This window comes from Octopus sinensis, linkage group LG4 (assembly GCF_006345805.1).
Source record: "Octopus sinensis linkage group LG4, ASM634580v1, whole genome shotgun sequence".
Classification (NCBI taxonomy): Eukaryota; Metazoa; Mollusca; class Cephalopoda; order Octopoda; family Octopodidae; genus Octopus; species Octopus sinensis.
In genome coordinates this window covers 131,773,304-131,799,912 of record NC_043000.1, presented here as the reverse complement: position 1 = coordinate 131,799,912, position 26,609 = coordinate 131,773,304, and the positions used below count along the sequence as shown (strand labels likewise).

At 36.8% G+C, this 26,609-nt stretch overlaps 1 protein-coding gene, 7 non-coding genes and 1 pseudogene across 9 annotated transcripts in view; 5 read left to right on the top strand and 4 right to left on the bottom strand.

The window, feature by feature from the left end:
* Window positions 1-797: 797 nt before the first annotated feature.
* Window positions 798-916, bottom strand: LOC115211330. Its single transcript, XR_003881599.1, has one exon. It is a non-coding gene; the product is annotated as a 5S ribosomal RNA (ribosomal RNA).
* Window positions 917-1,623: 707 nt separating this feature from the next.
* On the bottom strand, window positions 1,624-1,742 carry LOC115211319. Its single transcript, XR_003881588.1, has one exon. It is a non-coding gene; the product is annotated as a 5S ribosomal RNA (ribosomal RNA).
* Window positions 1,743-3,002: 1,260 nt separating this feature from the next.
* On the top strand, window positions 3,003-3,121 carry LOC115211396. Its single transcript, XR_003881655.1, has one exon. It is a non-coding gene; the product is annotated as a 5S ribosomal RNA (ribosomal RNA).
* A 2,579-nt stretch (window positions 3,122-5,700) lies between these two features.
* LOC115211307 lies at window positions 5,701-5,819 on the bottom strand. The gene has a single exon (XR_003881580.1). It is a non-coding gene; the product is annotated as a 5S ribosomal RNA (ribosomal RNA).
* Window positions 5,820-6,527: 708 nt separating this feature from the next.
* Window positions 6,528-6,646, bottom strand: LOC115211295. Its single transcript, XR_003881572.1, has one exon. It is a non-coding gene; the product is annotated as a 5S ribosomal RNA (ribosomal RNA).
* A 1,287-nt stretch (window positions 6,647-7,933) lies between these two features.
* On the top strand, window positions 7,934-8,052 carry LOC115211395. The gene has a single exon (XR_003881654.1). It is a non-coding gene; the product is annotated as a 5S ribosomal RNA (ribosomal RNA).
* A 2,382-nt stretch (window positions 8,053-10,434) lies between these two features.
* On the top strand, window positions 10,435-10,552 carry LOC115211250 (annotated as a pseudogene).
* Window positions 10,553-18,384: 7,832 nt separating this feature from the next.
* LOC115211289 lies at window positions 18,385-18,503 on the top strand. Its single transcript, XR_003881570.1, has one exon. It is a non-coding gene; the product is annotated as a 5S ribosomal RNA (ribosomal RNA).
* A 1,425-nt stretch (window positions 18,504-19,928) lies between these two features.
* Window positions 19,929-26,609, top strand: part of LOC115210994 (solute carrier family 49 member 4) — a 56,752-nt gene continuing 50,071 nt past the window's right edge. The window contains exon 1 of one of the 2 annotated variants that reach the window (XM_029779830.2): window positions 19,929-20,080. The gene's annotated coding sequence lies outside the window, so the exon portion shown is untranslated. The remainder of the gene's footprint in view (window positions 20,081-26,609) is intronic. The other variant, XM_036502489.1, reaches the window with a different exon arrangement.

The window sequence follows — 26,609 nt, the reverse complement described above, 5'->3', positions numbered from 1 at the left end:
ACTATGAAAAAACATAAAAAAATTGGCGTTTTTTTCAGACAAATTGGTGAGATTTTCCAATTGCGCAATGAGAAGATAAAAAATTGCACATGGGTATGTAAAGAGGTATATTTCCTTAATTTCAGTGACATCTAGGGCGTTAATTGACAATTATTTCCAATGGTTACCTGTGTATCACATATTTCCACTTTTTATAGCCTCGAGACTCACCTTTACTTATAAAAAGCTATTGTCCTAACTACCTGACATGCTGTGCGAAAGACAACCAGTGAAAGTGCCATTCGCATAGACCCATGAACAATGTGGTACCATCAAACTAAAGTTGCAGAGGAGGGTGCAACCAACTCAATATACAAGGCTCTTTTTGGATTCGGCCCACCGACTATATGAGTTTTTTGTCTTTTAAAGTTATGCGTTAGACTTTATTGGTCGAAGGAATATGACTGAACACATTTTAAGTTAACGCGACAGTTATCTCCCTTCCAAAAGTTAAGAATCAGCGAAGTGTCGCAGGCAACGTTTTGCAGTATTTCTTCCTGTCCCTCTGGTTCATAGCCGTGCAACAATCGTAAGATGAAAGCTACTTTCAACATCTTCACGGAAAAACCCTTAATAATCACTGTCAACAAGGTTGATGAATAAAGAACAGCCATACAAAATGTTCCCACGCGCTTGATTTGGTAAATATACGAGTAGAATTCTGTATTCAATAATGAAAACAAATTGAATGCACTATCCATAACTATCATACTGTTAGAATAAAAGTAAATCTAAAGAAAAAACAAAAAAAAAAAAAATGCTTACAGCACCTAGGGTTCCCAAGCGGTCACCCATCTAAGTACTAACTAGGCTCGATGTTGCTTAACTTCGGTGATCGGACGAGAACCGGTGTTTTCAACGTGATATGGCCGTAAGCAACAAAGTGGTAAATTTTACTATATTTATTCTATAAACTCATACTAAAACTTCTTCTTTAGAATAAGATCATTCTCTTTAAAATTTACAAACAATTTATGATATGATGAGGGAGTCTGTGACTTTATGGCTCATCTTCACACAGCTGTACGGTTAAACACACACTCGCACCAAATTTTCTCATCATTGCCGTCATATAGAAATACCGAAATATTGCTCAATTTAATTTCAATTACATCACGACTTATGGACCTTTCGTAGTCATTGTTAGGGTCATTTGAGTTTTTATTTACCTAGAACACGTTATACAGCAGCAAGTCAGGCTACTACGTTCCTTACACGTTGATCATTAGCAGAAACATTTCACGTTTCGCGTTGTTAATCTCTAGTTTAGGACTCGGTCACAAAGATGAAGAAAAAAGTGTAATATGTGTAGTAAACGAATATTAAAAAAAAAACTAAATTTTAAAAAGAATGATCTTATTTTGAACATCTTCATAGGAAAACTTTAATAAACCTAAGTGGACAACTATCACTGTCAACAAGGTTCATAAATAAAGAACAGCCATACAAGATGTTCCCACGCGCTTGATTTGGTAAATATACGAGTGGAATTCTGTATTCAATAATGAAAACAAATTGAATCCACTATCCATAACTATCATACTGTTAGAATAAAAGTAAATCTAAAGAAAGAAAAAAAAAAAATGCTTACAGCACCTAGGGTTCCCAAGCGGTCACCCATCTAAGTACTAACTAGGCTCGATGTTGCTTAACTTCGGTGATCGGACGAGAACCGGTGTTTTCAACGTGATATGGCCGTAAGCAACAGAGTAGTAAAGTTTAATATATTTATTCTATAAATTGATACAATCACAATTTTATTTTTCACTACAAAAGTTTTTTCCTTAGTTTTAAGACGATCTTTCCTTAAAAGTCTATGATATCTGCAATGAATATGTGACATATTTCCAACACCTTCGCAGCGCTCGACATTCGCACCAGCAATTGCTCTTCATTGATATCTTAAAACTAATGCCCAAGCATTGGCAATTTAACTCCATTTTTATCATCATTTTTACGGTCTTTAGGCAATTAATTGCAAGTATTTGTTCGGCAAGTTCCCTATACAATTTCTATTTCCGATCTCTTCCCTTTCAAAGCCAGATCGAGAGTTTAATTTTTTCTAACCAAACACTTTCAAACTTCGGACACTCTCATGTGTGTCATATAAAACATTTCGGATCTTTTCCTAAAAATTAATTTCTTGACCTGCCGTTGAAAAGGAAAAGATCCTTTATTTCTTTAATGTTTATTTACTTGAGACTAAGAAGTGAAACACGCGGTCGCGCACACACTTTAATTGTTTTTCATATGCACGAGCAACTTCAACAGTGGCACACACACACACACACACTCACTCACTCACGTACAGATATACATACATACAAGTGAAAGCAATAAATGAAGAGCAAAACCGATTGCTTGTCAGTTTTTATTTACCTAGCACCCATACAACACTAATAAGTCAGGATTCTAAGTTTTTTACACGTCGATCTTTATCAGAAAACATTTCACATTTCGTGCACAAAATAGTGAACAAGTACCCGCTTCTATTTCTGCTATCAACTACTGAATATCAGAATGCTGGGTATAGTCGGCAAATAAATGGTGCTATTTTATATCCGACCCTATTGATATAGTGATCGTAACACATCACCACACCGGCATATAACAACATTCCCTGTAAAGCGCTGGCGCACGAAATGTGAAATGTTTTGTAGTAAAGATGAACGTGTAAGAAACGTAGTAGTGTGACTTGCTGGTGGGAAGGAAAATAGGAAAAGTTCATAAGTCGTAATGAAAATGAAGTTCAACTGGTATACAACGTCAATAACGATTAAGTGTTGGTGCGAGTGTTTAACTCGCAGATGAAACACAATGTCACAAGCCCACTCACGACGTCATAGATTTTTAACGAAAGAACGTCTAAAGTTGTATATAGATTTTTAAGAAATGAATTTATCACGAAAAAGAGTTTTAGTATCTGTTTATAGAATAAATATCTTAAAATTTACTATTCTGCTGCTTACGGCCATATCACGTTGAAAGCACCGGTTCTCGTCTGATCACCGAAGTTAAGCAACATCGAGCCTAGTTAGTACTTAGATGGGTGACCGCTTGGGAACCCTAGGTGCTGTAAGCATCCCTTTTGTTTGTTTTTTTTCTTTTTTTTTTTTTTTTTACTACTACCGAAGCTCTGCCTAATTTAACTTCGTTTTTATTACGGCTTATGAAATTTTCCTATTTACCTTCTCATTCTTACTGTCATTTAAGTCTTCATTTACCTAGCACCTGCAAAGACTACCAAGGCATCCCTTTTATATTCATTAGAAGAGCTAGCTAAACCAGCAAATACATCCCTACAACAGCAGTATGGCTCTTTGATGGAATGGCCTTGCTGTAATCCATAAAGACAGTCCCCAAGACATTCAGAGATCTTGCTGCTTATGTTCTTCAAGTACTGAAGTCAACAAGCAACAACCCTGCCAGAACATCCCTAGTTATGGACCAGTATCCTAAGCTGTCTATCAAGAACCCAGAGCAAGCAAAGCATGGTACATCAGGCGTCTTGAAAATAAAGTTCTTTGGCAGTCATCAAAAGTGTCCGTCACAGTGGAAGAAGTTCCTTAGTGATGGTGGGAACGAGACCGATCTTGCAAAGTTTCTGGTGGAAGAGTTACAGCAGCCAGAATATGCTTCCAGGTTTAAAGGGTTTGGACCACTGTACATCACCCATGGGGATGGGTGCCACATGCTTGTTGAGAGTTATGGTTGTGTAAAATGCAGCAGAGCAGATCAACTGTGCACATCAAAGGAAGAAACTGACACCCGCATTCTGCTACATGCAGACTATACAGCATTAGAGGGTCATGCATGCATCATAATTAAGTCACCTGATACAAATGTTGTTGTGTTAGCCTGTGCTTATAGCCATCAAATCAATGCAAGACTACTATTCTGCGCTGGCACCACACAGAGACAAAGGTACCTTGATGCCACAGCTATTGACCTGAAACTAGGAAAAGAAGTGTGTGAAGCACTGCCAGGAATGCACACATTCACAGGATCTGACAACATGGGTGCATTTGTTGGTATGGGATAGAAGCAGGCATTCAAGATGGTGGTGTCTGACATAGACATGTGCAATATGATGAGAATGGCTCATTGTTTCATATAGATGATGAAAGGCTGCAAGCATGTGGACAGTTTGTTTGTTCTCTCTACGGGTACAGTGGCAATGATACCGACCTTGTCTGCTATAAACTATTCTGCACCAAGAATGCCCAAACCTGTCAACTTCCACCGACTCAAGATGCACTCAAGTACCATGTGAAGTGGGCAAATTACCAAGCATGCATCTGGCGATCAGTACTGGATGCATCTGCTACCACACCAAGTCCAGATGGCCATGGCTGGGACTTCAAAGATGACACATTGGCTATCCACTGGATAGACAAACCACCAGCACCAAAAGCACTCCTGTTATTGATATCTTGTAAATGCAGTATTAGCCAGTGTAACGGTAGTCGGTGCTCATGCCTTATGAATGGATTGTCATGCACTGATGCCTGTCAAGTCATGCACAAATACCGCAAATATTGATCAAACAGAATCCAGTGATGAAGATGAGGATGAGGATTATTAATGAATAATGATGACTGTTTTTCTCCCGCACATTTGCTCATTCTGTAAAGTGTATTATTGGCTGTGGTAAAACTTGCACTGGTGGTGAGTGAAATTGCTTGACTTTTGGGGGTTATGTTTTATGTTTTAGTGCTTTTGTTGCTCATAATATCATTATTATTGAAGAGAGTGGACTCAAATTTCACATGGAATAGTAAAAATAAGCACCAAATACAAGTATGTTGTTCAACTTAATAAATATTAAATTAATTGCAAAAATATAGGAATGAAAGACAATATACTATGAAAAAACATAAAAAAATTGGCGTTTTTTTCAGACAAATTGGTGAGATTTTCCAATTGCGCAATGAGAAGATAAAAAATTGCACATGGGTATGTAAAGAGGTATATTTCCTTAATTTCAGTGACATCTAGGGCGTTAATTGACAATTATTTCCAATGGTTACCTGTGTATCACATATTTCCACTTTTTATAGCCTCGAGACTCACCTTTACTTATAAAAAGCTATTGTCCTAACTACCTGACATGCTGTGCGAAAGACAACCAGTGAAAGTGCCATTCGCATAGACCCATGAACAATGTGGTACCATCAAACTAAAGTTGCAGAGGAGGGTGCAACCAACTCAATATACAAGGCTCTTTTTGGATTCGGCCCACCGACTATATGAGTTTTTTGTCTTTTAAAGTTATGCGTTAGACTTTATTGGTCGAAGGAATATGACTGAACACATTTTAAGTTAACGCGACAGTTATCTCCCTTCCAAAAGTTAAGAATCAGCGAAGTGTCGCAGGCAACGTTTTGCAGTATTTCTTCCTGTCCCTCTGGTTCATAGCCGTGCAACAATCGTAAGATGAAAGCTACTTTCAACATCTTCACGGAAAAACCCTTAATAATCACTGTCAACAAGGTTGATGAATAAAGAACAGCCATACAAAATGTTCCCACGCGCTTGATTTGGTAAATATACGAGTAGAATTCTGTATTCAATAATGAAAACAAATTGAATGCACTATCCATAACTATCATACTGTTAGAATAAAAGTAAATCTAAAGAAAAAACAAAAAAAAAAAAAAATGCTTACAGCACCTAGGGTTCCCAAGCGGTCACCCATCTAAGTACTAACTAGGCTCGATGTTGCTTAACTTCGGTGATCGGACGAGAACCGGTGTTTTCAACGTGATATGGCCGTAAGCAACAAAGTGGTAAATTTTACTATATTTATTCTATAAACTCATACTAAAACTTCTTCTTTTAGAATAAGATCATTCTCTTTAAAATTTACAAACAATTTATGATATGATGAGGGAGTCTGTGACTTTATGGCTCATCTTCACACAGCTGTACAGTTAAACACACACTCGCACCAAATTTTCTCATCATTGCCGTCATATAGAAATACCGAAATATTGCTCAATTTAATTTCAATTACATCACGACTTATGGACCTTTCGTAGTCATTGTTAGGGTCATTTGAGTTTTTATTTACCTAGAACACGTTATACAGCAGCAAGTCAGGCTACTACGTTCCTTACACGTTGATCATTAGCAGAAACATTTCACGTTTCGCGTTGTTAATCTCTAGTTTAGGACTCGGTCACAAAGATGAAGAAAAAAGTGTAATATGTGTAGTAAACGAATATTAAAAAAAAAACTAAATTTTAAAAAGAATGATCTTATTTTGAACATCTTCATAGGAAAACTTTAATAAACCTAAGTGGACAACTATCACTGTCAACAAGGTTCATAAATAAAGAACAGCCATACAAGATGTTCCCACGCGCTTGATTTGGTAAATATACGAGTGGAATTCTGTATTCAATAATGAAAACAAATTGAATCCACTATCCATAACTATCATACTGTTAGAATAAAAGTAAATCTAAAGAAAGAAAAAAAAAAAATGCTTACAGCACCTAGGGTTCCCAAGCGGTCACCCATCTAAGTACTAACTAGGCTCGATGTTGCTTAACTTCGGTGATCGGACGAGAACCGGTGTTTTCAACGTGATATGGCCGTAAGCAACAGAGTAGTAAAGTTTAATATATTTATTCTATAAATTGATACAATCACAATTTTATTTTTCACTACAAAAGTTTTTTCCTTAGTTTTAAGACGATCTTTCCTTAAAAGTCTATGATATCTGCAATGAATATGTGACATATTTCCAACACCTTCGCAGCGCTCGACATTCGCACCAGCAATTGCTCTTCATTGATATCTTAAAACTAATGCCCAAGCATTGGCAATTTAACTCCATTTTTATCATCATTTTTACGGTCTTTAGGCAATTAATTGCAAGTATTTGTTCGGCAAGTTCCCTATACAATTTCTATTTCCGATCTCTTCCCTTTCAAAGCCAGATCGAGAGTTTAATTTTTTCTAACCAAACACTTTCAAACTTCGGACACTCTCATGTGTGTCATATAAAACATTTCGGATCTTTTTCCTAAAAATTAATTTCTTGACCTGCCGTTGAAAAGGAAAAGATCCTTTATTTCTTTAATGTTTATTTACTTGAGACTAAGAAGTGAAACACGCGGTCGCGCACACACTTTAATTGTTTTTCATATGCACGAGCAACTTCAACAGTGGCACACACACACACACACACACACACACACACTCACTCACTCACGTACAGATATACATACATACAAGTGAAAGCAATAAATGAAGAGCAAAACCGATTGCTTGTCAGTTTTTATTTACCTAGCACCCATACAACACTAATAAGTCAGGATTCTAAGTTTTTTACACGTCGATCTTTATCAGAAAACATTTCACATTTCGTGCACAAAATAGTGAACAAGTACCCGCTTCTATTTCTGCTATCAACTACTGAATATCAGAATGCTGGGTATAGTCGGCAAATAAATGGTGCTATTTTATATCCGACCCTATTGATATAGTGATCGTAACACATCATCACACCGGCATATAACAACATTCCCTGTAAAGCGCTGGCGCACGAAATGTGAAATGTTTTGTAGTAAAGATGAACGTGTAAGAAACGTAGTAGTGTGACTTGCTGGTGGGAAGGAAAATAGGAAAAGTTCATAAGTCGTAATGAAAATGAAGTTCAACTGGTATACAACGTCAATAACGATTAAGTGTTGGTGCGAGTGTTTAACTTATTAGCACTGTGAAGCAGATGAAACACAATGTCACAAGCCCACTCACGACGTCATAGATTTTTAACGAAAGAACGTCTAAAGTTGTATATAGATTTTTAAGAAATGAATTTATCACGAAAAAGAGTTTTAGTATCTGTTTATAGAATAAATATCTTAAAATTTACTATTCTGCTGCTTACGGCCATATCACGTTGAAAGCACCGGTTCTCGTCTGATCACCGAAGTTAAGCAACATCGAGCCTAGTTAGTACTTAGATGGGTGACCGCTTGGGAACCCTAGGTGCTGTAAGCATCCCTTTTGTTTGTTTTTTTTCTTTTTTTTTTTTTTTACTACTACCGAAGCTCTGCCTAATTTAACTTCGTTTTTATTACGGCTTATGAAATTTTCCTATTTACCTTCTCATTCTTACTGTCATTTAAGTCTTCATTTACCTAGCACCTGCAAAGACTACCAAGGCATCCCTTTTATATTCATTAGAAGAGCTAGCTAAACCAGCAAATACATCCCTACAACAGCAGTATGGCTCTTTGATGGAATGGCCTTGCTGTAATCCATAAAGACAGTCCCCAAGACATTCAGAGATCTTGCTGCTTATGTTCTTCAAGTACTGAAGTCAACAAGCAACAACCCTGCCAGAACATCCCTAGTTATGGACCAGTATCCTAAGCTGTCTATCAAGAACCCAGAGCAAGCAAAGCATGGTACATCAGGCGTCTTGAAAATAAAGTTCTTTGGCAGTCATCAAAAGTGTCCGTCACAGTGGAAGAAGTTCCTTAGTGATGGTGGGAACGAGACCGATCTTGCAAAGTTTCTGGTGGAAGAGTTACAGCAGCCAGAATATGCTTCCAGGTTTAAAGGGTTTGGACCACTGTACATCACCCATGGGGATGGGTGCCACATGCTTGTTGAGAGTTATGGTTGTGTAAAATGCAGCAGAGCAGATCAACTGTGCACATCAAAGGAAGAAACTGACACCCGCATTCTGCTACATGCAGACTATACAGCATTAGAGGGTCATGCATGCATCATAATTAAGTCACCTGATACAAATGTTGTTGTGTTAGCCTGTGCTTATAGCCATCAAATCAATGCAAGACTACTATTCTGCGCTGGCACCACACAGAGACAAAGGTACCTTGATGCCACAGCTATTGACCTGAAACTAGGAAAAGAAGTGTGTGAAGCACTGCCAGGAATGCACACATTCACAGGATCTGACAACATGGGTGCATTTGTTGGTATGGGATAGAAGCAGGCATTCAAGATGGTGGTGTCTGACGTAGACATGTGCAATATGATGAGAATGGCTCATTGTTTCATATAGATGATGAAAGGCTGCAAGCATGTGGACAGTTTGTTTGTTCTCTCTACGGGTACAGTGGCAATGATACCGACCTTGTCTGCTATAAACTATTCTGCACCAAGAATGCCCAAACCTGTCAACTTCCACCGACTCAAGATGCACTCAAGTACCATGTGAAGTGGGCAAATTACCAAGCATGCATCTGGCGATCAGTACTGGATGCATCTGCTACCACACCAAGTCCAGATGGCCATGGCTGGGACTTCAAAGATGACACATTGGCTATCCACTGGATAGACAAACCACCAGCACCAAAAGCACTCCTGTTATTGATATCTTGTAAATGCAGTATTAGCCAGTGTAACGGTAGTCGGTGCTCATGCCTTATGAATGGATTGTCATGCACTGATGCCTGTCAAGTCATGCACAAATACCAAATACAAATATTGATCAAACAGAATCCAGTGATGAAGATGAGGATGAGGATTATTAATGAATAATGATGACTGTTTTTCTCCCGCACATTTGCTCATTCTGTAAAGTGTATTATTGGCTGTGGTAAAACTTGCACTGGTGGTGAGTGAAATTGCTTGACTTTTGGGGGTTATGTTATGTTTTAGTGCTTTTGTTGCTCATAATATCATTATTATTGAAGAGAGTGGACTCAAATTTCACATGGAATAGTAAAAATAAGCACCAAATACAAGTATGTTGTTCAACTTAATAAATATTAAATTAATTGCAAAAATATAGGAATGAAAGACAATATACTATGAAAAAACATAAAAAAATTGGCGTTTTTTTCAGACAAATTGGTGAGATTTTCCAATTTGCGCAATGAGAAGATAAAAAATTGCACATGGGTATGTAAAGAGGTATATTTCCTTAATTTCAGTGACATCTAGAGCATTAATAGACAAATATGTGAATCACATATTTCCACTTTTTATAGCCTCGAGACTCACCCTTACTTATAAAAAGCTATTGTCCTAACTACCTGACATGTTGTGCGAATGACAACCAGTGAAAGTGTCATTCCCATAGACCCAGGAACAATGTGGTACCATCAAACTAAAGTTACAGAGGGGGGTACAACCAACTCAATATTTGGATTTGGCCCACCGACTATATCAGTTTTTTGTCTTTTAAAGTTATGCATTAGAGTTTATTGATTGAAGGAATGGTGCTATTTTATATCCAACCCGATGTATACAGACTCCTTTATGATACCATAAATGGCCTCATAAACTGTTCATGAAAGATTTTGTTAAATTGTTTGTATATTTTAAAGAGAATGAACTCATTCTAAAAAGTTAAGAAGTTTTAGTATCAGTTTATAGAATAAATATCTTAAAATTTACTATTCTGCTGCTTACGGCCATATCACGTTGAAAGCACCGGTTCTTGTCTGATCACCGAATTAAGCAACATCGAGCCTAGTTAGTACTCAGATGGGTGACCGCTTGGGAAACCTAGGTGCTGTAAGCATTCTATTTCTTTTATTTAAATTAATTTTTTTTCCTTTTAATTTAAACAAGTTCCATTGTAACCGTAGAAAGCTCCGGTTTTCTTCCGATCACCGAAGTTAAGCAGCAGCTTCCTAGTTAGTACTTAGATGGATGAACCTTTGGGACACCTAGGTGCATTTCTTTTTTTTTTCTACCTTCAATTTTCTTTTCTTTTAAAATTTAAACAAGTTCTATTTTAACCATATGATATAGTAATAAAAATCGGATTCAATTTGTTTTCATTATTGAATACAAAATCATTAGTATATTTATGAAGTCAAGCGCGTGGAAACCTCTTGTATGGTTGTTCCTTAATTATGAACTGTGTTGACAGTGATAGTCGTCCACTGAAGTTTACTAAAGTTTGGATCTTTTCGGTTTGAACGGCAGTTTTTTCTAGCGGTGTCATATGAAATTGTCACCCATAATTATGACCCTAGTATCGATCTATTGCATTTCAATCTATTTTAGGGTTAGGGTTAGGAGTGGGGGGAAGGGTATCTTTTTTTCTTCACAAATGTAAATAAACCCAATCTGTTTCTTAAACGAGGGATATATTCATACGGCACAGAATGTTGTTTACCTCAATGGACGTCAGTGATTGGTTGAAATTGCAGAAATTGAATAAAAGAAAATACGAATATCTTACAAACTATAGAATTTTCTCAATAAACCCAAGAGAAAAATATGTTTTGTAAACACATTCTACCAGTATACGAAGTTTAAAAATTTTAGTTACCAAGAAATTATGTAAAAAAACTGTCGTTCAAACAGAAAAGATCTTAAAGTTTTCCTATGAAGATGTTGAAAATAGCTTTCATATCATGTTGATTGTTGCTATACGGCCATCAAGCAGAGAGAAGAGGAGCAAATGCGTTAACTGTATAAAGAGAGATAATCGTCGCATCATAGATAATCGTTGACCATAAATATAACGAACAAAAATTTTATATGCTTATATCACCGTGACCGACTAGGCTATCTGTTGTTGCTACACATCGCTGGTCACAATGCGCTTCGCATTGTTTTAGCCTTTAAATGACGCCACCCCGTTGGCTAAGCGAACAGGCCAACAGAAGAAAGAGTGAGAGAAAGTTGTGGTGAAAGAGTACAGCAGGGATCGCCCGTCCCCCACCGGAGCCTCGTGGAGCTTTATGTGTTTTCGCTCAATAAACACTCACTTCGCCCGGTCTGGGAATTGAAACCGCGATCCTACGACCGCAAGTCCGCTGCCCTAACCACAGGGCCATTGCGCGTCCACATATACTTATATAACGAACAAACATTTTATCATCATGTCTATAAAAGGGAGGATGTATGTGTGTACGTGATTGTAATTTGTGCATGTCCACAAATTAGCACACATGTCTCTCCAATTTTAGGAGGACATTTGTCAACATTCTTTCTGGGTTTTGTCATCTTATTTTTTTCTGCAAGGCACCCGTGGATAGCGTAAATATCTATTTTCAGACATAGCTTTTAGCCACGAAAATATCAGCCTTAGCTTTTTTGATGGCGTCTAACAAAAAATAAAGAAAAGTGGAAGAAGGAAGGAGAGAGTTTCACGGGAAAGACAAAGTGAGAGAGGGAGAGACAGAGAGAGTAAGTTATGACGTTCATAAAAAAATAAAATGTAAAATGTTTTGTTTTTTGTTTTTGAAAGACACTATATTTTATAATCATAGTATATATACTTTAGTGAAAATCGTGCGAGTGTTAATCTACAAATTTAACATTTTTTCCATTCATTTCTGTTTATGAACATGTATGCGTGCACAAAACATGCACTAGGTGTACGTACGTACGTGTGTGTATGTGTGTTCTTCTTGTCTGTTGCCCATATATATTTATATTATATTATATATAATATATATATATATATATATATATATATATATATATATATATATATATATATATATATATATATATATATATAACTAATTTCAAAGGATTTCGCCCAAATTTGACGTCTATATTACTTAGTTTAGTTTGAAATAAAGAACTTGATTAGCTTAATAATCGTAACTTAATATCAGGCAAGGCTGGGTTATGCTGCTAGTATGCTCATATAACGAACAAAAATTTTATATGCTTGTTCCCGGAAAAGATGATTTCACGGCCTTTAGAGACTTTCGTTGCCGGTAAGATTGATGCTGTTATCGTCCTGCTAAAAGTTTTCGAGTCATCTACAGAAAATAAAGGGTTTGACCCGAACAAAGAAAAAGAAAAGAAGAAAAAATAGTGTAATAGGTGTAAAAAAACTTGCTGTAAAGGAATATGAAAAAAAAAATGTGGAGGAGAGGACTCGGAAAGTTCACATCGTGAATGTTCCGAGTCATCTCACCACAGCCAAAAGAAAAATAGTGTTATAGATGTAAAATAACTTGTAAACGAATATCAAAAGAAAAAATGCGCACACTAGAACGAGGGTTGGGAGAGAGGACCGATCTTTGTAGAGCATCCAGATTTCACATCTATATAGGAGGGATGAGAGTACAACTTGATACACCGATATCTGTTACGGGATCGAAAACGACGCAGCAACTATTTATATATGCTAATGCATGTAGCTATCTGCTTTGAAAGAGACACTACAAGAGATGAAAATTCCAAGGGAGCTAGAGGACGTAATTTTATTTCTAAGATTAATCTCTGTTTTCGAGGTCGCAGTATTTACAGTGGGAGGATAAGTGAGTTTTGTGAATAACGATTCTCTCCACTGTTCCATAATACCCTCTTTATTTCTGGGCAGAATAATGATATTATGAGGTGTTGAGTGGAACTACTTTCGTGAGATCAAGAGTCTTTAATGAATTGAAAAACACTTTTGCATTGTTTCATAAAGCTATACCTCATCTGTGTTTCAAGCAAAACAGCTGTCCTACAAGAGGTTTAATATACAGGGACACAAGAGTTGGAAGTGACCTTTCTTTGATATTGGGATAAATCCCTTTGTCATTTAATAAACCCCGCAAGTTTTCTCCCTCTTCTCCAGACCCCAAGCCTATACAGACTAATACATCAGAATCAAAAGTGACGCCCGGAGTGCACCACTCCTCTCACTGCTACAAGATACGCTAGTGGCACCAAGCTGCTGCAGGAATCCATGGTGCTTGGAATAGCAAAGAACATGAGTCATCACTCACACCTCTACCTTAATGATGAATAGCATGCAACCTGAATCCTCACAATCTCTTCAAGTACTAGACCTCACTGCCATTGAATCATTGAATATCTCTTTGGGCAAATGCATATTTTCAGTATAGCAAAGACAGCATCGTAAAGACTCTCCTTATTCTTCAGCAAGAGAAATTTAATCCATATACCAAATTTGAAAACAATTGGAACAATATTGTAAACGGTGATGGAACTTGACACATTCTACCATGAATTAATAGGTTTCACTTCGATCGTGTGACAAAAATTGGTGTTTTCAGCGTGGTATATTTCACTTTTCATTGACCACAACTAACAACAAACAATTCTTTCAAAATACTAATTTCCTGATTGCATGAGATTCCGGTATGGTTACTTCTAGTATTTATATATTTAAGATTGGAGTTAGGCTTGTGGCATGGTTCATAGTTGCCAGTAATGAGGTTGAGGTTAACATCTATGAAGTTAACCGACTCATTCATTTCCAATCCTTATGGAGAGTCTAAAAGTTTTTTTTAAAACAAAACCTATAAAATTTCTTGTACTCTTCTAATTTTCTACTAGATAGGTTCCTAATGGTAAAAAGGGCATCGTCCCTATATAAACCTCCCGTAAGTTCAAGAAAATCCTTTTTCTAAGATAAAGTACAATGCCTACTATATCTGTAACTTGCGCAGAATACGCGGAACCCATAACAATATCAAAGCTGTCAACTATCTTTTTTAATCTAATACTGGTTTTCAAAATTTTAACTGTTTTCCTAGCGTCTAAAATGACGTTAATTTCCTCCACATTGTGATTCCAGTTTTTTTTTCTCGCGAGCAAAAAAGGGCCTTGTTTAAAACTACTTGGTTAGTCGAAGAGCAATAACTATCAATATCTACTTGTATAAACTTCTACTTTTGTATTTAATGCCATTAAGCCAATTTATTACTTCGTTGGTATTAGACCAAAGTTTTTTTAGGGACCGGTATATACTTATCTAAAATAGCCTTACTTAGTCTATCCAAATCAGATTTCCTCGGGCAAATCAATCTTTAAGGTTTCCATAAAAATTGTCCTTGTGATCCTTTGAAATAAATGTAGGTCTTTTAGGAACAAAGGGTTCAATTCTGTTACCCAATTTGTAATTCTCCATTATCTGTTTGGATATTAAGTTGGTAGTTCTTAACACATTTTTAATTAGTTGTATTATAACTTTTAGTAATTTCGTTTTTTAATAGTTCATGATAATAACTTATTTCCAGATTATACAAGGTGCCAAACTTGTTCGAGTGTACGCTTATCCCTTTTTTACTTTTAAGTTCTGATACTATAGATTTAAGCATCCTGAAGTGCTCATTTCCTCTGCGGGGATATTTCTTAAATTTAACATTTTTAATAATTTTCTACAATTCGTCTTCAAAACTTGCAAGGTGACTATTTGGTGGTTGGGTATCTTTTAGAGATAAAAAATTTAAAAATATATATATATATAAATAATAGTAATAATAATAATAATAATAATAATAATAATAATAATAATAATAATAATGATGATAATGATAATGATAATAATAATAACAATAATAATAATAATAATAATAATAAATAATAATAATAATCATAATAATATAATGTGATTTGAAGCGTGCCACCGAAAGCCTAATCATTGCTGCACAAGATCAGGCTCTTGCTACCAAGTCAGTGAAGTATAACATCTATAAAACTTCTGACACCCAGAAATGCAGACTCTGTGGAAAGAGTGTGGAAAATGTGACCCAGTTGGTAAGTGGATGTGAGAGCCTTGTACAAAAAGAATACAAGCGCTGCATCGATAATGTGAGTGTGTATCTTCATTGGCTCTTATGCTGTAAATACCAATATGAAGTAACAGAGAACTGGTATGGGCATGTACCAAGTAAAGTTATGCAGGAGGATGGAAAAGTAACGATACCCTGGCACTATGATTTTCAGACGGATCGTGTAATCGAACACCGTCTGCCAGATATTGTCATCTCTCTCTATATAAACGGCAGTTTGTCTGTGTGTCTGTCAGGTTGTACCGTCACCCTGACCATGGCTTTCAACCGATTCTGATGAAACTTGACACACACATAGCCCAATGTCATAATTCAAAACTAACGCAGGGAAAATTTTGAAAAGTTCCCCCAGTTCTGAAAAAAATCGATAAATTCGACATGGGGTCGAGAATCAGAAACACAAACCACAGACTGTCTAGGAGACGCAACTCGACCTTTTTAACTAAAAAAAATTTACAATCATTTTTTTTCCATTTTTTTGGCTATAACTCTCTAAAAATGCTTTATAGTTATTTCCCTTACAAACCCGAGCAACGCCGGGCGATACTGCTAGTATTGAATAAGAGAAACAAATACTGTCAGATCATTGATGTAGCCATACCAAATAGCATGTATATTGTGAGTAAAGAGGTTGAAAAAATCACCAAGTACTCCGAATTGAAAATGGAAATGGCAAGACTGTATGGAATGCGAAAGAGTAATGTACAAGTGATACCAGTAGTGATCGGAGCTTTGGTCTCAATCCTATTGAAACTTCGAGACTTCCTAAGACAAGTGGAAATCCCATGCAAGATTGATGTCTTGCAAAAAGCAGCCTTATTGGGCGCAGTGCACATCTTAAGGAAAGTATCATCTGTCTGAGGTCCTTGTTGTGAATTAACAGATGAAAACCAGTGTATTCCACTAAATAAACCTTCGAAGGTTTAAGCGTAGGCACTGTTGGGAGCGTGGCAAGTCAAGTGTCGTAAGGCACTCGCGCTTCTCTCCCGGACGAGTAATCCCGGCGGCGATGTTCCACCTCGTCATTCTATAGAGGGATAGTAGAGGCCAAGTATGACGACGCTCTGTGGGTAACCCTGGGCTTCAATGATGCTCAACTTGCCGGTCTGTTCCGAACAACATTTGTGCCTGGGCCGGTGGATAACTTCCAAAAGTCTCTGGCTTGGCTGTGTTACCGAGGAGCCTTACCAGTTCGAGATAAATTCGCCAGGCACGGTTCTTCATGCTCGCCCACTTGCCCAAGATGCGCGCAGAGTAGTGAAACTGCTCTGCACGCAATTGTGCAGAGCTCGAAACTTTCGGAATTTTGGGTTGAACAACTGCTGTCACGTTTAGGAAAAGTAAAGCTGTCTCCCGAATTTATAATAAAGATTGTTCCACCGTGCTCTCAGAACAGGGAAGACAAGGTCTGTTTTCTCTCTGTAGTGGCTGTGGCAAAAGAGGTAGTGTGGAGGACACATATGAAAAGTTTACTGACAGGCATCTTCATCTCCAGTCTCGGTTTAGCAAGCTTTTATAATTTCCATCTTAAAAAGCTAATTTAAGTTGGAGAGTACATATGTGAAAACATGGAAGGGTCAAGAATGTAAAGAGTAAATGTGTCTGCTTAAGGGAGAATATAAAAGTCTCTTAAAGGGTTCAGTTGAGGAACGTGGTTTATGGGGTCGCACCCATCCCTCACTCCATCATCGGCATCTTATTTTATCAATCATCTTAGATTTTTTTACCTTGTCATCTAATTCCGTCCCCCCGACCCCTTTGTCTGTCCTCTCTTTGTCTCAACCTTTATGGTAAATAAAAAAATCAGTTATATTTATTAGTCAAAGTAATATGATAGAACACATGTTCAGCTAGCGCGCAATTATCTCCCTTACTAAAGTTAACGAAGCAAATCGATAAAGTATCGCAGAAAATGTTTTGCGGTATTTGTTCCTCTCCTCTCTGGTTGATGGTCGTACAACAATCATGATATGAAAGCTATTTTCAACATCTTCATGGGAAAAAACTTCAGCAGACGATTATCACTGTCAACAAAATTCATGGATAAGGAAAAGTTTTACAAGAGGCTCCCACTCGCTGGATTTTGTTAATTTGCTCATGCTTTCTGTATTCCATAACGAAAGTAAACCGAATACTAGCTACGGCGGTACATATTCTATAATTGGAACGAAAGTAAATCGAATCTGCTTTGTTTTACTGTTTAATATAGTCAAAATAAAAAAATAAAAAAAAGGATATGGAATGCTTACAGCACCTAGGGTTCCCAAGCGGTCACCCATCTAAGTACTAAGTAAATTTTAATATATTTATTCTATAAACTCATACTAAAACTTCTTATTTTAGAATAAGTTCATTCTCTTTAAAATTAACATACAATTTAGCACAATCTTTCGTTAACAATTTTATGATGTCATGAGTGAGTCTGTGATATTATGTCTCATCTTCTTCACAGAGCTGTACAGTTAAACACACACTCGCATCAACATTTACTCAAAATTGCCGTCATATTCAAATACCGAAATATTGCCCAATTTAATTTCAACTACATCACGACTATGAATATTTCGTAGTCATTGTTAGGGTCATTTGAGTTTTTATTTACCTAAAACACACTATACAGCAGCAAGTCAGGCTACTACCTTCCTTACACGTTGATCATTAGCAGAAACATTTCACATTTCGCGTTGTTAATTTCTATCTAGTGTTGGACTAGTTCACAAAAATGAAAAAAAAAAAGTGTAATATGTGTTAAATAATGTGTAGTAAACGAATATAAAAAAATGTAAATTCTAAAATAAGAAGTTTTAGTATCAGTTTATAGAATAAATATAGTAAAATTTACAACTTTGCTGCTTACGGCCATATCACGTTGAAAACACCGGTTCTCGTCCGATCACCGAAGTTAAGCAACATCGAGCCTAGTTAGTACTTAGATGGGTGACCGCTTGGGAACCCTAGGTGCTGTAAGCATTTTTTTTTTTGTTGAAGTTAAACAATTTTTTAAGAAATTGAATCGAATATAATATAATAAAACAAAGTGGATTCGATTTACTATCATTAAGGAATACAGAAAGCATACGCAGATTAACAAAATCTAACGGATGGGAACCTCTTGTAAGTCTTTTCTTCAACCATGAACCTTGTTGAGAGTGATAGTCGTCTATTTAAGTTTACTAAAGTTTTCCTATAAGATGATGAAAATAGCTTTCATGTCATTTTCGCTGTTAATCAGAGAGAACAGGAACAAATACTGCAAAACATTCTCTCCGATACTTTAAACGATTTGCAAATTCAGTGACTCTATAAAAGGAATAATAGTCGCGTTAGTTTTTTAAAAAATTCATATGCTTGTTCCGTGAGCTGGCAGTGTGAACTATCTCTTTCAACCTCTGGCGTTCGAGATGTTTGTAGGGACTTGACCACTAAGCCCGAAGTTCTTGTCATTATTTGCAGCTCACCTTACCGAGGTGCCAGCTGATGCCCGTAAGGGCGCTTGGCTTTTCGAACGCCTTCGTCCCAACATCGCCTGTGGTAATGCTGCGGGCTTGCTTCAATAGGTTTCGTTTGACTACTTGAAGCACTTGGTGCTATATTGATGTTTATTTACTTCTATATCGTATCTTTTTTCTTTTCTTCGTCTTTTTTTTGTCAAAAAATTATATCAAATAAAATAAAGAATCATTCCTTTATTCTTTTACTCGTTTAATCCCCCTTCACTCCAGGTCCACTCTAATTACCCTTTTTCGCCTGAATATCAACCGACTGGAGTACCCTTCTTGATCATATTTTTGTCGCAGGTGTTCACTAACGAGGTTCGAAAGGAATGTTAATGGTATGAATCTTACCCCTCTAAAAGGGCCTACTAAAGCTATGGCAATACCTCTTCCTCTAGGTGCAGCAAATAAAAGTAAAATAATTTGAAATATAAAACGCATGGCTGGAAAATCTTCAATTGAGATTGACATAACAATGGTGAGAGGGAGATAAGGTAAATGAGATTGCTAAAGAAACAAGGAATAACAGCCCCTTGTGGGTAATAAAAAATCAGAAACAAGGAATAACAAGTCAACAAGGTATTCAGCCTAGTTTATTTTCAGTAAGAAAAGACATTGGCTAATGTAGTATGAGATAATACGAAAAAGACTACATCTTGTGTAGACATAATAAGTTGATGCTATCATATCATCAACTTGAAAGAAGAATTTATGGTGAACTGTGCTGAGGAAGTACTGTAATACTGAGACTTCAGGCTGGTATTGAGTTCATAGTAGAATGGGAATGGAGAACAATTTATGATTGGAGGTTATAATTTAAATACAAACACATGAAAAATGCATTTAATAATCGGCCGACACGATCAATGTTGACCAAGCGTTAAACAACGGGATTATGAAGGGAGATAAGTTTAAGACCGGAAATATTATTTTTGAATATGTTCTCTCCCTGCAAAACTTGACGATGTAAATAATTCACATCAAAATTCAATCTATGCTTGGCTTATCACTAAATTTTACCGTCGCAGCTTTTTGTTGAAATTACAAATGATTGTAAGTTATATTTAATTTCTAATATCGTATATGTAACCACTTATGGTTTTATAATAGTGAAACCACACCACTTATGGTTTCACTATTTAAAACTCTAAATTAAATCTTGATCAGTCCTATATTTTGTTTATAAAATGATTTTGATTTATTTTATTGATTCTACCGTTTTGTCACATGCATGTTTGACATAACGCTTTGGATCGCCTGCCAACGTGGTCAGCGTTATCTTTTGTACTTTCATTCACCTTTAAGATATTTATAGGAATATTACATCAACATCATTGAAAGTAACATCATTATCCTACGAAGTTTTCTCGGTGTCTTCAATTCGCTTGATGACCAGGTTTATCATTATAAGTGTATAAATATATTTCGTTTGCATCTGAAGTGTAAATATGTATGTTTCAGCATTTCGAATTTTTCAAAAGAAGTAGACATTCCTTTCATTGTTTTGATCCAGTATTCTACAGTAGAGTTCTTTATTTTATCGATCCCGAGAGGATAAAAGACACAGGTGACATCAGCAAGATTTGAACTCAGAACGTTTAGGTTTGTATTTAAATAACGGCTGTATTTTGTTTAACGTCCTCACGGTTTCTCCCATCCCCTCGATTTGCTAACTATAGCAGTCAATATAGTCTTTGATGTACAAGGGCGATCGCGACTGGGACATCTTTGGCCATTGGTCTGCTAGATCAGATTTGATATATTCGATTACAAACAAATGATCAATGAAATTGTTTGGATTAGAATGAAATGGATTGGTATAATCGATAAAGCTTCAGACAAAATACCTGGAGTATTTATTTTAGCTCTCGCCGAAATCAACTTTGTATTTCATTTTCCCGAGGCCTTTAAAATAAGATACTAAATACTAGAGTGGATTCCTGGAATGCATTTTGGAGATCTTTCGTCTCTAGTAGACCTTTCCGTCGATTTCCGTAAAAAAAAATTTTTTTTTACATATGGGCTTGCGGGAACTTTTGAAGTAATATACATACATATACACATACACCGAGTAAAAAATTTCAGTTATCTCTTTCTTTCACACATTACTCTGTCTCTTCACACACACTAACAGAAGCACTTCACTTACACAACATACTGTCTGTCTCCCACACCCCATCAAACACACACACACACACACACACATGTACATCAATGCTCCCATGCACGGTAACTTCAAAAGAACTTCCCTCGTCATACAATCGCTTTCTCTTAGTCTCTTTCGCTCTCATTACTTCAAAAGTTCCCGCAAGCCCATATTGTAAAAAAAAAAAAATGTTTACGGAAATCGACGGAAAGGTCTACTAGAGACGAAAGATTGCCTGCATTTTTAACAAGAAGATCTATAGCTATAAAGAAAAGAAAAAAAACAAGGAAAGTCACTAAGGTCAATTACAGCAAACATTACAGGTAATGAAAATCGATTGTGGTTTTGTCTCTTCTATGTCCTATACAATGTATAACGAGAGAGAGAACACATTTGAGTGGGTTCGAATCCCACAGAAACTATTTTTTTAAACCTAATATTCTACACACTTTTATTTATAGTATTATCCTACTCCAAGAAGTCTATTGCAGATGGGAACAAGCAATGGCACACAAAGTTTTATCGCCTTAACTTTGGAGAGCAGAACTTCACTTCTTGATCCAAATAGTTTACTGTCCTACTGAGCACATCCAAACTTAACCTATATTTCTTTAAGTTTCTAAATTTTTTTAATATAAAATATCTTCCAATTCACATCAGTAAGAACAAATCGTCTTAAATGATGAAGAAAAGTGTTGCATGTTGCTTTGATAAGATGGTTAGCATGTCTGTCATGTGCACAGATGTAGGTTTCGATCCCACAGGCAGCTTTCGACTTTTTTTTCCATCTAAAGGATGAAGATCACTTACCATATCTAGTGTCTAGCCTCAGGGCTTTTATGAATGACCAAACAGTGACATCAGTTACGAGGGGGAAGAGGATCTTGAAGAACTGTGAGAAGTTTCTGATTGGGGTTTGCATGAGTTTCAAAACAATCAAGTTCAGCCCTCTTGTATTGAAGAAAAGCAGAGTTAGCAGCCAGTTTGATTTCTATGTTGCTAGCATATATATACTAGCCATCTTCCAAGAAACCAGTGAAGAGCCTGAAGACACAACACCCATGTGGCTAAGTAAGAATTGGAAACTTGGATATTCACAGTGGAGAAGTAAGGCATGGATTTACCAGTATAGTATCCTCCCACAGATCTTTTGGACATTCTTGATATATCCACAGGAGCAGGTTTTGAGAAGAAATTCAGCAGGTTCCTGTGGAAATAGCTGCAACTTCCTCAGAGTTGAAGCAGTATCACCTTGTGTAGACATAATAAGTTGATGCTATCATATCATCAACTTGAAAGAAGAATTTATGGTGAACTGTGCTGAGGAAGTACTGTAATACTGAGACTTCAGGCTGGTATTGAGTTCATAGTAGAATGGGAATGGAGAACAGTTGGGGTTGTACTTTGTGGAAAGGCAGCACAACACTTCACTATCACAAAGTGCAAGGAAATGACAGGAATTTACTGATCCAGAATGAGGTGCAAGAGTTAGATGAGAAGAAGCAAGCCAGCAAGTGTTAAGATGTAGTATCAAGGAGCCTGCTTAAGATGGGAACAAACAATGGCACACAATGTCTCACGACCTTAACTTTGGAAAGCAAAGCTTCACTGGATAAAATTCCTGATCCAGGCAGTTTAGTGTCCTACTGAGCACATCCAAACTTGTTCTGGTGGAGAAATGGGGAACCATTAGTTTGCCAGTTGTGCTTGAGGAGAGGGACTCTGGAGATCATCCTCAGTAGCTATCTAGAAGTCATGGGCAAGGGGTGTCACTGCTGGAAGCAGGACCAGTTCATGAAGGCTGCAGCACACACCATCCACAGTGGGTTAACCATTGCATGCATTCTGTCCTATGACAAGGTTGATGTGAAGATGATGCCAGCTACCAGATCCACCTTTCTGGGCCTACTATCAACGGTGCAAAACTGAAAGTTGACTTATGGGAGTGATTGAAATTCCCAAAAACTGTTGCCTCAAAATTGCTAAGGCTGGATATTGCACTGATCTTCGAGGCATCAAAACAGGTGATTCTGTTAGAACTTTCCATTTTTTGGAGGATCATACTGAGAATACAAATGACTGGAAGAGAATATAATATGCCAAGCTGGTAGTGTTACATTAATGATATGGCTTGGCTAGTAAGGTGTGACCCATTGAAGTGGGATGTATGTACACACATACACACACACACAACTATACAATGGGGCTCTTTCGGTTTCTGTATACAAAATTCACATAGTAGAGTGGGATTGAACATGTAATGTGAAATTGAACTTCTTAATTACACAGTCACACTTGTGCCTATGACTTTGGTCGGTTATTAAAAAATAATCTAAAACCTTAAATGATTTAATAAAAGGAATGACTTTAAGTGGCAGCAGTATTAGAGCATCAAATTGAAAGCCTTGTGATATTTCTTCTGGTTTTCTGTGCTCTGAGTTCAAAACTCATTGAAGTCAGCTTTGCCTTTAATCCTTTTGAGGTTGATAAATGAAGTACAAGTTCAATGTAATGGATTTTGATCTGTATTTTGAATTCAAATTCAACTTTCCATTGTTGACCTTACCAGAACCTATCTTTAACCATGATTAAGTTTCCTATGTTAAATAGGGTGACACATCATTTGAAGCAACATCTTTGTTGATATTAGTAAAAGAAGTGGATTCTGTACAAAGAGAGTTAATGTTAGCACAAAGATTAAAATTGCTGTGTCATTGTTTTTTGGAATATGAATTAACAAAATGTTCTTATCTAAAATTTATGATTGGAGGTTATAATTTAAATACAAACGCATGAAAGTGAGGCATTTTGTAAAATATAACCAGATGCTGTTTAAGGTAGATTGGTATCAAAAGTTTTCAATCTAATTAATTCCAATCATTTGAGATATGGGTCAGTTCTGTCTACAAACTTGACTGAATTGCTGTGTAAGTGATTTAGCATTAATTGCACCTGGAATAAATTAAGCTTTTAGTGTAAACCTTTATTTCAAGTTATTACAGTTGTCACAGAAAGGCCATCTCATTGTTTTTAGGGTTTTAGGTTATTCAGTATGACTAGATTAGATAAAAAACGTAAATCTACTTATAAACTAGCAGTAGTGCCAAATACACACATCACACACATGTAAAATTACATAACAAATATATAATATATAATATGATATGATATGGCATATCATATTATATCAGTCCACTCTGTGGAATGGTTGGTGTTAGGAAGGGCATCTAATCATAAAACCCCTGCCAAAACAGACACAATAGTCTGGGGTAGTCTTCTTGTCAACTGTCTAACTCATGCCTGCATGAAAAATGGACGTTAAGCGATGATGATGATGATGGCAATTCTTTGTGTCTGAAGATCATGAGGAAGTGTAGCAAGCCCTTAAGTGACTATGTAAATCAATCCTTGAATGACATGCTCTGGTGCACTTGGAGCAAATACGTAGGCTTTGGTCAGATGGGGGCCATGATAATGACTCTTTCCTTCTTTGGCATTTCTCGTCTGCCACAATTGCTCTGCACTTCTCAATGTTGCTTGTAGCAGTCTGGATGCAATCTTGCAACACTCTGTGTTGTGACTCGCTTTCTCACCCTGTGAAAGAACATCATCATCATCATCAACATTATCATCATCGTTTAACGTCCGTTTTCCGCGCTAGCACGGGTTGGACGGTTCGACCGGGGTCTGGGAAGCCAGGGGCTGCACCAGGCTCCAGTCTGATCTGACAGTGTTTCTACAGCTGGATGCCCTTCCTAACGCCAACCACTCCACGAGTGTAGTGGGTGCTTTTTACGTGCCACCTGCACAGGTGCCAGAGGGGTCTGGCATCGGCCACGATTGGTTGGTGCTTTTTATGTGCCACCGGCACAGAAGACAGTCGAGGCAGTGCTGGCATCGGCTACGTTCGGATGGTGCTTTTTATGTGCCACCGGCACAAAAGCCAGTCGAGGCGGGGCTGGCATCGGCCAAACAAAATTACTCACCCCCCCACACACACCCACCACCACCACCACCACCATCAATACTATCAGCAGCATCATTGTCGTCATCAAAATCATCATTTTATGTCTGCTTCCTGTATACACAGTAAAGGGGTTGGCTTTAAGAAAGCATCCACCCATAGAAAGCATGCCAAAGCAAACACTGGAGTATGATGCAGTCTTTTGATGCATTGAATCCCTTAATACTTCCCTGTGCATGCCAGTATGGAACATGGATGCTGTTGTTGATAATAATGATGATGGTGGAAGACTATATTGTCCAGTGTGATGTGATTTGTGAGAGATTTGGCTCCTGTTCCTAGCAAATTAAGAAATAACATAGTGGCTCTCTCATGACTCATATCTTGAACTGTCTTCCATCTGAAAAATGAGAAAATAATATTAAATTTTAACATGAGCATAACACCTCAAATTTTGAGGAATGGGTATAGTTGGTCACATCTACCCCAGTACTTGAATGGTATTTATTTTACTGACCCCACCAGAAGGATGAATTGTAAAGTTGACCCAACAGGATTTGAACTAAATTTGTAAATGGGTGTAACTAAATACCACAAGGTATTTACTGATTCCATTAATTTACTATCCTCAAATAAAGATGACAGTTATTATTCATTGCTTAATGTTATTTTTTTTAATTATCACATTTCTTTTTTACTTACCTTATAAATATGGCATGTGTGTTTTAAGGCTATTTTATTTGTTAAAGCAAATATGATTTGTACCGAGTGTAAGATCTAAAGTCAGGCCTCCATCAGCCATGGTTGACTTTGTGACTGGTTCTCTAAACATGAACCTAGGAAAGCATTACTTTGTAGCATTACTATGCATACAAGTCTCCCCTACCCATGCCACTGATGTTTACCAATAGAGAGGCACAAGGCTGATTCAGCTTGTCACCAGTATCATCACAGGCACTTTGCTATCAGAACACAAAGAGCTAGAATGGATATTGTAAAGCGTCTTGTCTGATGTTCTAACATTTCTTTTTAAGCCACTGAATTTGGAAGGCTGGAAGGCAAAGTTGACTTCAGTGGTATTTAACCCTTTTGTTACCGAATTTATTTTGAGATACTCTGTGTTTCTTTCAATTAATTTTAAATGTAACAAAGAATTTAGTAAAATATCTTAGTTGTCATTAAGCTAGTGTTAGGACCATAAATTGCAACTAAGGTTTGATGGAAGATTTTAATTCAGAACTTTTGAAAACAAGACTGTTGTACTACAGAACCAGAGCCAGTTTCGGCTGGGTTGGTAACGAAAGGGTTAACTCAGTGTGTAGAGAGTCAGAACAGATGCTACCAAATAATCTATCGAATGTTTAGATGACTCTGCCAATTTGCTTTAGTAATTTCTATAAATATTAAAATAAAAAAAAAGCAAGCAAACACTGAGGTATTCTGTACTTTAATATATTCTGTACTTTAACCCT